Source organism: Solanum dulcamara, chromosome 1 (genome assembly GCF_947179165.1).
Source record: "Solanum dulcamara chromosome 1, daSolDulc1.2, whole genome shotgun sequence".
NCBI classification, from domain to species: Eukaryota; Viridiplantae; Streptophyta; class Magnoliopsida; order Solanales; family Solanaceae; genus Solanum; species Solanum dulcamara.
Genome location: NC_077237.1, coordinates 79,170,803 through 79,180,838, shown reverse-complemented (window position 1 = coordinate 79,180,838; position 10,036 = coordinate 79,170,803). Strand labels below are relative to the sequence as shown.

Below are 10,036 nucleotides of genomic sequence, written 5' to 3'. Positions count from 1 at the left end.
CTGAGCTCACCTCATGTCCTTGATAAACTCCTTGGCATTCCTAATTAGGATATGCAATACAACATTTTAAAATGGTCGTCGCGTTGCCCTTCTACCCGATATTTATTATCATGAGTGACGTTAACACGTGACGCTTGTATGGTTGACGCTTCCGTGCGATCCAAAAATGAAAGCAGCCCGTAACTAGAAAGTTTGCTAGCTGTCTGCCATTTTTAAAGAATTAAGGGATCTAATTGTCACATCTTCAAAACACTAGGGGTTGTAGGTGAAAATTACCTCTCACAGATATACGTTACAGATCAAAAGCACTAGGTAGTGGATACAGCATTTTCCTTCTTTGCTACTATATAAATGGAGTCCTAATTTCATCGTAAAATTCTCGCTTCTGAATTCTGAATTGCAGTACCGTAGGAGGACCTCTAAGGTAAAGTTTCTTCTCTTCTCTTCTTCAGTTGTGCTTTTATGTTGTTTAATTAACTTCCTATGTGTAAATTTGCTGAAACTTCTCTTGCTTCTTTTTATAAAATTCAAATTTGCTTATCATTTCTAGGCTTGTAATTTTACCGTATCAACTGGATTGAAACGTCTTTGTTCATTTTAATAACTTTATAAGGTAAGTATAGATATGAAATCTCAACTCAACTCGTGTCAACTGTTGATTGTGATCCTTTTCATTTCCTATACAAGCTCACAACTCACATTTGTAAATGGCCTTCAATGAAGTTTGAATTTCTGGGTGTTTGAGACCGTCATAGGCATTCTAATCGATTTTAGAAACCATTGTTATCCCTCCTATATTAAGGTTGGCATACCAGAAACAACAAATAAGAAAAATAAAAAAAATAGTATCCGAGTCCACAGAATTCACTGTGTGTCCTTAAGGAATTTAAACCCCTCACTGTACCCGAGGTTAAGGATTATTTCCTCCCAAGATAAAACGGATAAACTATTAAAGAAGTAGCGGTACCTCAAACTTCAATAATTTCAGCGAACTCAAAAACCAGCAACAAAATCACACAAAGACTCAACTTTGTTTGTAAAAAAATATATGCAGAAGAGGGAGAATTCAAAAAGTATTAAAAATGAGAGAAAAAATCCTCTATTTATAGACAACAAAGGGTAGTGTGAACATGTGCTTATTGTGGCTTATCGGAAAAGTCACAATCATTCACAAAAATCACAACCTTTCATAAAAGTCGCAACTCTTCAAAAAAGTCACAACTTTTGTTGAAAAGTCACAACCTTTTGGAACGGTCACAACCTTTTGGAAAGGTCACAATCTTTCATTTCCTATTCACACCTTTAAAACTCAACAATCCCCCACATGAATAGGGAATGACTATTGTTAAAACATATGCATAAAAAACTGTGTGATTTGTAAGTAAGAATTAATTGCATCTGGATAAGTAGGTTTCCCTTTGAACTTTCTGTAGTGAACATATATCGGATATACTCGGTCAATCGGTAGATTTGATATTTTTGAACCGTCGAGCTTTGGTGTATACCTAGACAACATAAGTCACACAATCAACCCTTTAACTGTTTTTTGGTTCTCATTGTTTTGTTCGTTTCAGCCATGAACACTTCTTGGTTCATAAGTGCGTAGAGAACTAACCTTACCGGATTCTCCTTGAAGCGGCTTACACTTTACACTTACATAGGTGATATCTAAATGTGTTATCCCATAGAAACACCATTTGATATGCCTTGTATCAAACTTAGATATCATTAAAAGGTCTTAATGCCTTATCCTTATTACTGAACATTATCGCATCATGAGAATGGATTATAAAAATTATTTTGACAATGTTGAACCGTCATCAATGACTTTGTTTGATCTCCTTGAACCTAGATTGTAGGATCTCTAGTCTTCTAGGTAGAGTTACCGCCATGATGATTTGTCCTCAGCCATAGTCCCATTCTCTTTGATGATCGCTCAACTTCCTCTCTAGCTAGGCCTTTTGTAAGTGGATCCGAGATATTATCTTTTGACTTTACATAGTCAATTGAGATAATTCCACTAGAGAGTAGTTGCCTAACGGTATTATGTCCTCGTCGTATGTGACGACACTTATCGTTGTACATAACGCTCCCAGCTCTTCCTATTGCAGCTTGACTATCACAATGTATTCATAAAGGAGCCATTGGTTTGGGCCAAAATGGAATATCTTCTAAGAAATTTCAAAGCCATTCTGCTTCTTCACCAGCCTTGTCTAAGGCTATAAACTCAGACTCCATTGTAGAGCGAGCTATACATGTTTGTTTGGAAGATTTCCAAGATACCGCTCCTCCACCAATGGTGAAAACGTATCCACTTGTAGATTTAGTTTCAGTTGACCCAGTAATCCAATTTGCATCACTATATCCTTCAACAACGGCTGGATACTTATTGTAATGTAAAGAAAAGTTTTGAGTATGTTCTAAATACCCCAAAACTCGTTTCATTGCCATTCAATAATTTTGGTTGGGATTACTCGTGTATTGACTCAATTTACTTATAGCACAAGCTATGTCTAGCCGTGTACAGTTCATAATGTACATCAAACTTCCCAACGCTCTTGCATAATCCAACTGAGCTTGACTTTCACCTTTATTTTTAGCAAGATCAAGGTTCACATCAATTGGTGTTTTTACACTTTTGAAGTTTAAGTACTTGTATTTTTCAAGTACCTTTTGGATATAATGAGTTTGAGACAATGCTAGACCTTGAGGAGTTTTGTGAATTTTAATTCCTAAGATCAAGTCAGCAACCCCTAAGTCTTTCATGTCAAATTTGCTAGCAAGCATACGCTTCGTAGCATTTACATTGGCAATGTCTTTACTCATTATCAACATGTCATCAACATATAAACAAACAATGACTTCATGATTTGGAGTATTTTTAATGTAAACACATTTATCACACTCATTAATCTTAAATTCATTTGCCAACATTGTTTGGTCAAATTTCGCATACCATTGTTTAGGTGCTTGTTTAAGTCCATAAAGTGACTTAACAAGTTTGCACACTTTCCTTTCTTTACCTGGAACTATGAAACCCTTAGGTTGTTCCATGTAAATTTCTTCCTCCAATTCTCCATTTAAGAAAGCCGTCTTAACATCCATTTGATGGATTTCAAGACCATATACAGCTGCAAGTGCCACTAACACCCGAATAGATGTTATCCTTGTTACTGGCGAGTATGTGTCAAAGTAATCAAGGCCTTTTTTTGTCTATAACCTTTGACGACAAGTCTTGCCTTATATTTATCAATAGTGCCATCAGCTTTCATTTTCCTTTTAAATATCTATTTTGATCCTAAAGGTTTATTTCCAAGAGGAAGATCAACCAATTCCCATGTATGGTTATTCAAAATTGATTGAATCTCACTATTGATTGCCTCTTTCCAAAATGCTGAATCAGAAGAAGACATTGCAGCTTTAAATGTTTGAGGCTTATTTTCAAGCAAGAATGTCACAAAATCTGGTCCAAAGGAAGTAGATATCCTTTGACGTTTGCTACGCCTTGGATCCTCTTCGATTGGTTTATTTTCCTTTGGTTCTTCTCGTGGTCGTTTAGATCTTTCACTTGAGGACTCATATTTAGTTTTATACGGATAAATATTTTCAAAGAATTCAGCATTATCTGATTCAATTACCGTATTAACATTAATTTCAGGATTGTCCGATTTGTGAACCAAAAATCGACAAGCTTTGTTGTTTGTAGCATAACCAATAAAAACACAATCCACGATCTTTGGTCCGATTTTTACCCTTTTGGGCAAAGAAACTTGGATCTTTGCTAAACACCTCCACACTTTGAAATATTTCAAGTTGGGTTTTCTTCCTTTCCATAGTTCATATGGAATAGTTTGTGTTTTGCTGTGGGGTACTCTGTTGAGTATTCGATTAGTTGTAAGGATAGCTTCCCCCCACAAGTTTTGCGGTAAACCGGAACTTATTAATAAAGCATTCATCATTTTTTTTAATGTTCGGTTTTTCCTTTTCGCAATTCCATTTGATTGTGGTGTGTAGGGGGCAGTAGTTTGATGAATAATTCCATATTCTAAACATATCTTTTCAAAAGGAGATTCGTATTCTCCACCTCAATCACTTCTAATCATTTTTATCTTTTTATTCAATTGATTTTCCACTTCGTTCTTGTATTGCTTAAATGCATCAATTGCTTCATCCTTACTATTAAGCAAATACACATAACAATATCGAGTGCAATCGTCAATAAAAGTTATAAAATACTTCTTCCCACCACGAGTTGGTGTAGACTTCATATCACAAATGTCTGTGTAAATCAATTCTAAGGGACTAGAATTTCTTTCAATAGATTTATAAGGATACTTAGCATACTTAGATTCAACACATACTTGACATTTTGACTTATTGCAATCAAAGTTAGGCAATATATTTAAGTTAATCAGTTTTTGCAAGGTTTTATGATTGACATGTCCTAAACGTGAATGCCATAAATTATTTGACTCAAGTAAGTAAGAAGAAGCTTGAACTTTATTATCATCAACAATCATTATATTTAGTTTGAAAAGACCCTCAGTGAGGTAGCCTTTTGCTAAATACATTTCATTCTTACTGATAACTACTTTGTCTGAAACTAGAACACACTTGAATCCATTTTTGATAAGAAGACCGGCAGAAACCAAGTTCTTTCTCATTTCTGGAACATGACAAACTTTGTTCAGCGTCACCACCTTGCCGAATGTCATTTTTAGGAATACTCTACCATATCCTTCAACCTTAGCCGTTGCAGAATTTCCATATAGATAGTCGCATCAGGTGCGGCAGGGGAATAAGTAGCGAAGGCTTCTCGAACCGCACAAACATGCGACGTAGCTCCTGAATCAAGCCACCATTCTTTGGGATTTCCTACCAGGTTGCATTCAGTCATCATTGCACATAAGTTTTCAACATCTCCATTTGTATCAACCATATTGGCTTGACCTTTCTTCTTTTCCTTCTTGGGAGCACGGCATTCCACAGCCTTATGTCCACTTTTTCCACAGTTGTGGCAGTCTCCTTTGAACTTTTTTTTGCTAGGATAGTTCTTTGGTCCAAAAGATTTTTTCCTCTTTTTTGATTTATTTGGACCATCCTCAACAATATTTGCTCCATAATTGTTGAGTTTCCTCTAGCCTTCTTTTCGGCAGCCTTGTTGTCTTCCTCGATCCCAAGAAGAACAATCAAATCTTGAAGAGTCATCTCCTTTCGCTTGTGCTTCAAATAATTTTTGAAGTTTTTCCATGAAGGAGGTAGTTTTTCAATAAACGCTGCTACTTGAAATGTCCCATTTATGACCATACCTTCTGCCAGGAGATCATGAATAATGACTTGTAATTCTTGGACTTGAGACATCACAGTCTTGCTATCAACCATCTTATAGTCCAAAAAATTTGCAGCCACAAACTTCTTTAAGCCTACATCTTCAGTTTTGTATTTCTTCTCAAGAGCATACCAGAGTTCTTTAGAGGTTTTACAAATACTGAAGACGTTATACAAGCCATCTTCCAATCCATTGAGTATGTAGTTCTTGCAAAGGAAATCAGAATGTGTCCATGCCTCAGTCACAATAAATTTTTCGTTGTCAGGAGTTCCTTCTTCTAACATAGGAACATCTTCATTTATAAATCGTTGTAGACTGAGTGTAGTCAGATAGAAGAACATCTTCTGCTGCCAACGTTTGAAGTTAATACCAGTAAACTTTCCAGGTTTTTCTGCAGTAGCCATTGCTGTAGAAACTTGTGTTCTACTGGTTGAAGGCATTGTGGTTGCTTCAAAACTTGATACATTTATATCAACCATTCTGTTTGTCAAAACAAAAGTAATGTTAAACAACAGAATAACCAAATAGGGTTTTTTGTTCAACTCGATGAAGTTTTTATATTCTTCAAACCGAAAAGAAAAACAAAAACTCAATTAACTTAATGAAGATTTTATTTCTTCGAACCAAGTTAATCACTGGAGTAGAAAGTCTTTCGATTTTAGTCTCCAGCCCTCCAAATAGAATATAAGATGAAGCAAAAATATACAACTTGTTTCTAGTTTAACGATGAAGTTTTTATGTTCTTCCAATCGTAAACCAAATGAATCTTGAACATTAATGAAGTTTTTATACTCTTCAAATCAGTATTAGATTCAAACAGAGTAAAAAATCATAAAAGTCCCTAATTGTTTCAATCTAATTGAAACCAAACAACAAGAACAAGAATTCTTAGTGGATAAAAAGCTTTCTAGGAAAAAGATATAAAACTATTGTCATTTTAAGCCCATTCTTGACACCAATAAAAAAAAATATTGAACCACCATCAATATTATTATTATTATTATTTTTTCTTTCTGAAATATGAGCAGTCACGAAGTGCCTTTGTAAATTCCCATTCTTAGCAACAAAGTGCACTTGTTCCAAATTTCTTAAATACTAATTTCAATCCTTTGAAAGATACCAGTGACATTTGAAAAGCTACCAAAAAAAAATTACTAGTAAAATTAAATGACACAATTAGAAAAGTTTCCAGTGGCTTCACCACACAACTTTGCCACATTAACCATTTTTGTTGTCATTAAGATGCAATTTTCATAATGAGAGATTATCAATGTTGATATTTATTAAATTCCTTAAGATTGTTATCCCTCCTATATTAAGGTTAGCATACCAGAAACAACAAATAAGAAAAATAAAAAAATAGTATCCGAATCCACAGAATTCACTGTGTGTCCTTAAGGAAATTAATCCCCTCGCTGTATCCGAGGTTAAGGATTATTTCCTCCCAAGATAAAACAGATAAACTATTAAAGAAGTAGCGGTACCTCAAACTTCAATAATTTCAGCGAACTCAAAAACCAGCAACAAAATCACACAAAGACTCAACTTTGTTTGTAAAAAAATATATGCAGAAGAGGGAGAATTCAAAAAGTATTAAAAATGAGAGAAAAAATCTTCTATTTATAGACAACAAAGGGTAGTGTGAACAGGTGCTTATTGTGGCTTATCGGAAAAGTCACAATCATTCACAAAAATCACAACCTTTCATAAAAGTCGCAACTCTTCAAAAAAGTCACAACTTTTGTTGAAAAGTCACAACCTTTTGGAACGGTCACAACCTTTTGGAAAGGTCACAATCTTTCATTTCCTATTCACACCTTTAAAACCCAACAACCATGTCATCAGGTCAATTAGATTTTAATCTTGTTAGTTCTTTTTTCCCCAAAACCTATGAGCAGCAATAGCTTATGTTACAAGATTTAAGCTGGCAGAACACACTGTATTTGAGAAGATGATGCCACATATGAAGGTACTTGAGTTCAGCTTTAGTTCTGTCGCTGATCCCATGCCCTGTGATTACAGTTTCAAACGGATATATTTCTCCTGTTTTGTGGACTGAGCTTGGATGATAAGGAAGACATGGTAAAAGGCCATCAGCCCTAACATTGGCAGAGTGCATTTTGTTAATGCTGTCATGAAAAGTCTTGTTGTTATTTGAGAAACTGTTCTGAAACGGTTGCTAAGTTACTAAGGCATAGAATTCTAGTCTATTGTCAACAAGAGAGAGTATAGTTTGTCCACTTGTATATTTCAACCAAGTGGTACTGTTGCTTGTGTAACTTAACTAGAGACTGATCTAAGGTAGGAAGAGTACATCATATTGTGCAAAATTGAAGAAGGATGGCTTAGATTTCCCTTTCAGTCGAGGCTTGGTGCATTGACAAACCATGAGATGTTGGAATCTCGGTGCTCCTTTCTTATAGGTATATTAACAACTTAAAGTGCAAGTTTTGCTCATTGCTTGAGAATCACATCACGGAATCTCTCTTCTATGTGCAAAATCAACGAGGGAGGTGGATGTCACTTCCCCACCGGATAATGTTCTGCAACCTTTTTACTTCGAATTTGCTTTTTTTTCCCTGTCAGCAAATTTCTCCTCCTCATTTCATGGGATAAATGTGCAGGTGGCTTTCAGGACAAAGGTTTTCCACCAAACATCAATAGCAATGTCAGCATTTGCCTAGACATTTTGAAGGAACAGTGGAGCCCTGCACTTACAATCTCCAAGGTTAGTTGAATTTCTTGGTATAGGTTACCAGCCTTGCCACACATGGATCTTTTTATTTTGGTTACTACATCCTGAGATTTTTGAGAACTAGTATTCTTTCTGGTTGAATAAATGTCCTTGAAGGAGTGAATAGAAGAATGGTGCCAATGTAAATATTGGATCAACCATGTACTCCTTGTTTCCGTTTTTTCATTAAATCGGCCTCAAGGAGGATTTCTTTATTACTATATATCTATATAGTACTGTCTTTCCGTGTGGTCAAGTTTGTGGAGTACATTCTGGGTTTAACCAATTGATACAAATGCCATAGATTGAAAAGTAAATTTTCCTGAAGCCATTTTTGTTGTTTTTCAAGGTTTGTTTTAAAAAATCTACAATGTCTTAATACGAATTTGGGTGAGGCGAAGTGGGAACTGATTTTGCCCCTTCGGTCAAATTGTAATGTTAAGAGTTGAATATCAGAAGCAAGTGGCCTTTTTCCAAAGTAAAGTGTATTCTTCAAAAATTCAATTACTTTTTACATCACTAACTCCTTAGTAGTTGATGCACTATAATAGTAACTAGTGCAGTTGTTGGATGCCTATGAGTTATCCATATTCTATTATGGATAATATGGGTTGACCCATTTTTGAAATGATTGGATATGCAACCCATTTAAAATGGATAGGATCGGGCGATAACCATAAATTTTAACCATTTTGTCGCCCCTATATTATCATTAATCATAACTCAACAATCAATCAAGTGCTGGCAGAGCATTCATCAGATTAGATTTTAGTTGGGTGTATTATAGAGGCTTAATTAATTTGTCCCTTACAGGTATTGCTCTCTATCTGTTCTCTGCTAACAGACCCTAATCCTGATGACCCTTTGGTGCCGGAGATTGCTCATATGTACAAGACTGATAGAAGCAAGTATGAGACAACTGCCCGGAGCTGGACTCAAAAATTTGGCATGGTTAGTTGTTGTGGCCAACTCTGGAGGGGCTCCGTTTCTTCTGTGGTATTTTGTATTATCTATTATGTATTAAGAAATTCTGTTCTTATGCATAATCAAACTCAAACGGGAAATAGTTGAACAGGGTCCTTCCTGAAACAAATTGATTTGCTTTTTGTTTGCAAGAATTTAATGGTGTTGAAACTCTATGCTGGGTTCAAAGTATGCATGCATTTTGACCGTTTTCATCTGCACTTTAGTTATTCCTTACCTGCAGACCATTCCCTAACTTCTATATGGAAGTTCATCTCGGGGGGTTTCTCGAGATTACGAATCAAACTCCAAAGGGTAAGTTACAGATGCACCACATCTGGTATGCAAATTGGTTATGTTGTTTGAACAACAGCCAATTGCAGCTATAAACTAATCGAGGAGTCTCAGACAGAGCAAGGCTGCAGACATATTAATGATGTCTTCAAAGGTCATGGTGTTTTTATCGATTTTTTGGACATTAAGCAACAAATTCTGTTTCCATGTATTTAAAGCGTGTCAGGGTATATATTTTTTGGTTAAGAAGGTGGGCACGTTTTTTGGTGCGTGCAATGAGATAAACAAAGATATTTCATGAGATTATTTTATTTCATTTTTTATAAAGATAAAATAATCACGAAATTAGCTAATATCTCAAATCAAATATGAAATCAAGTTAGTCCTAAATTTTATCTCGGAACTAGTATTCTTATCCCGCGACCCAAAAGACCCTTTAGTTCTAGCACATGGCAATGTGTGTCCCGGTTTGGTTGTCGTCCCTATGTGTAAGTTTTTGGTCTATGGAGAGACATGTTTAGATTTGTGAGGATTAACCCAATAGTTCATCAGGGAGGTAAAATTTGCTAATGTCAGGAAGTGACCGAGTGTTTGGTATGGAGCTTTACGGAAAATGTTTTTCAATTTTTTCATGTTTAGTTGATCAAAATATTTTGGAGAACACTTTTTCTAGGAAAATAAGTTCCTTAAAAACTAAGAAAATGACTTTCCTAGTA

At 35.4% G+C, this 10,036-nt stretch overlaps 1 long non-coding RNA gene across 1 annotated transcript; it reads left to right on the top strand.

The window, feature by feature from the left end:
• The first annotated feature begins 335 nt into the window (after positions 1-335).
• Positions 336-9,202, top strand: LOC129889207 (uncharacterized). The gene is made up of 3 exons (XR_008766847.1): positions 336-424; positions 7,954-8,057; positions 8,877-9,202. It is a non-coding gene; the product is annotated as an uncharacterized LOC129889207 (long non-coding RNA).
• Positions 9,203-10,036: the final 834 nt, after the last annotated feature.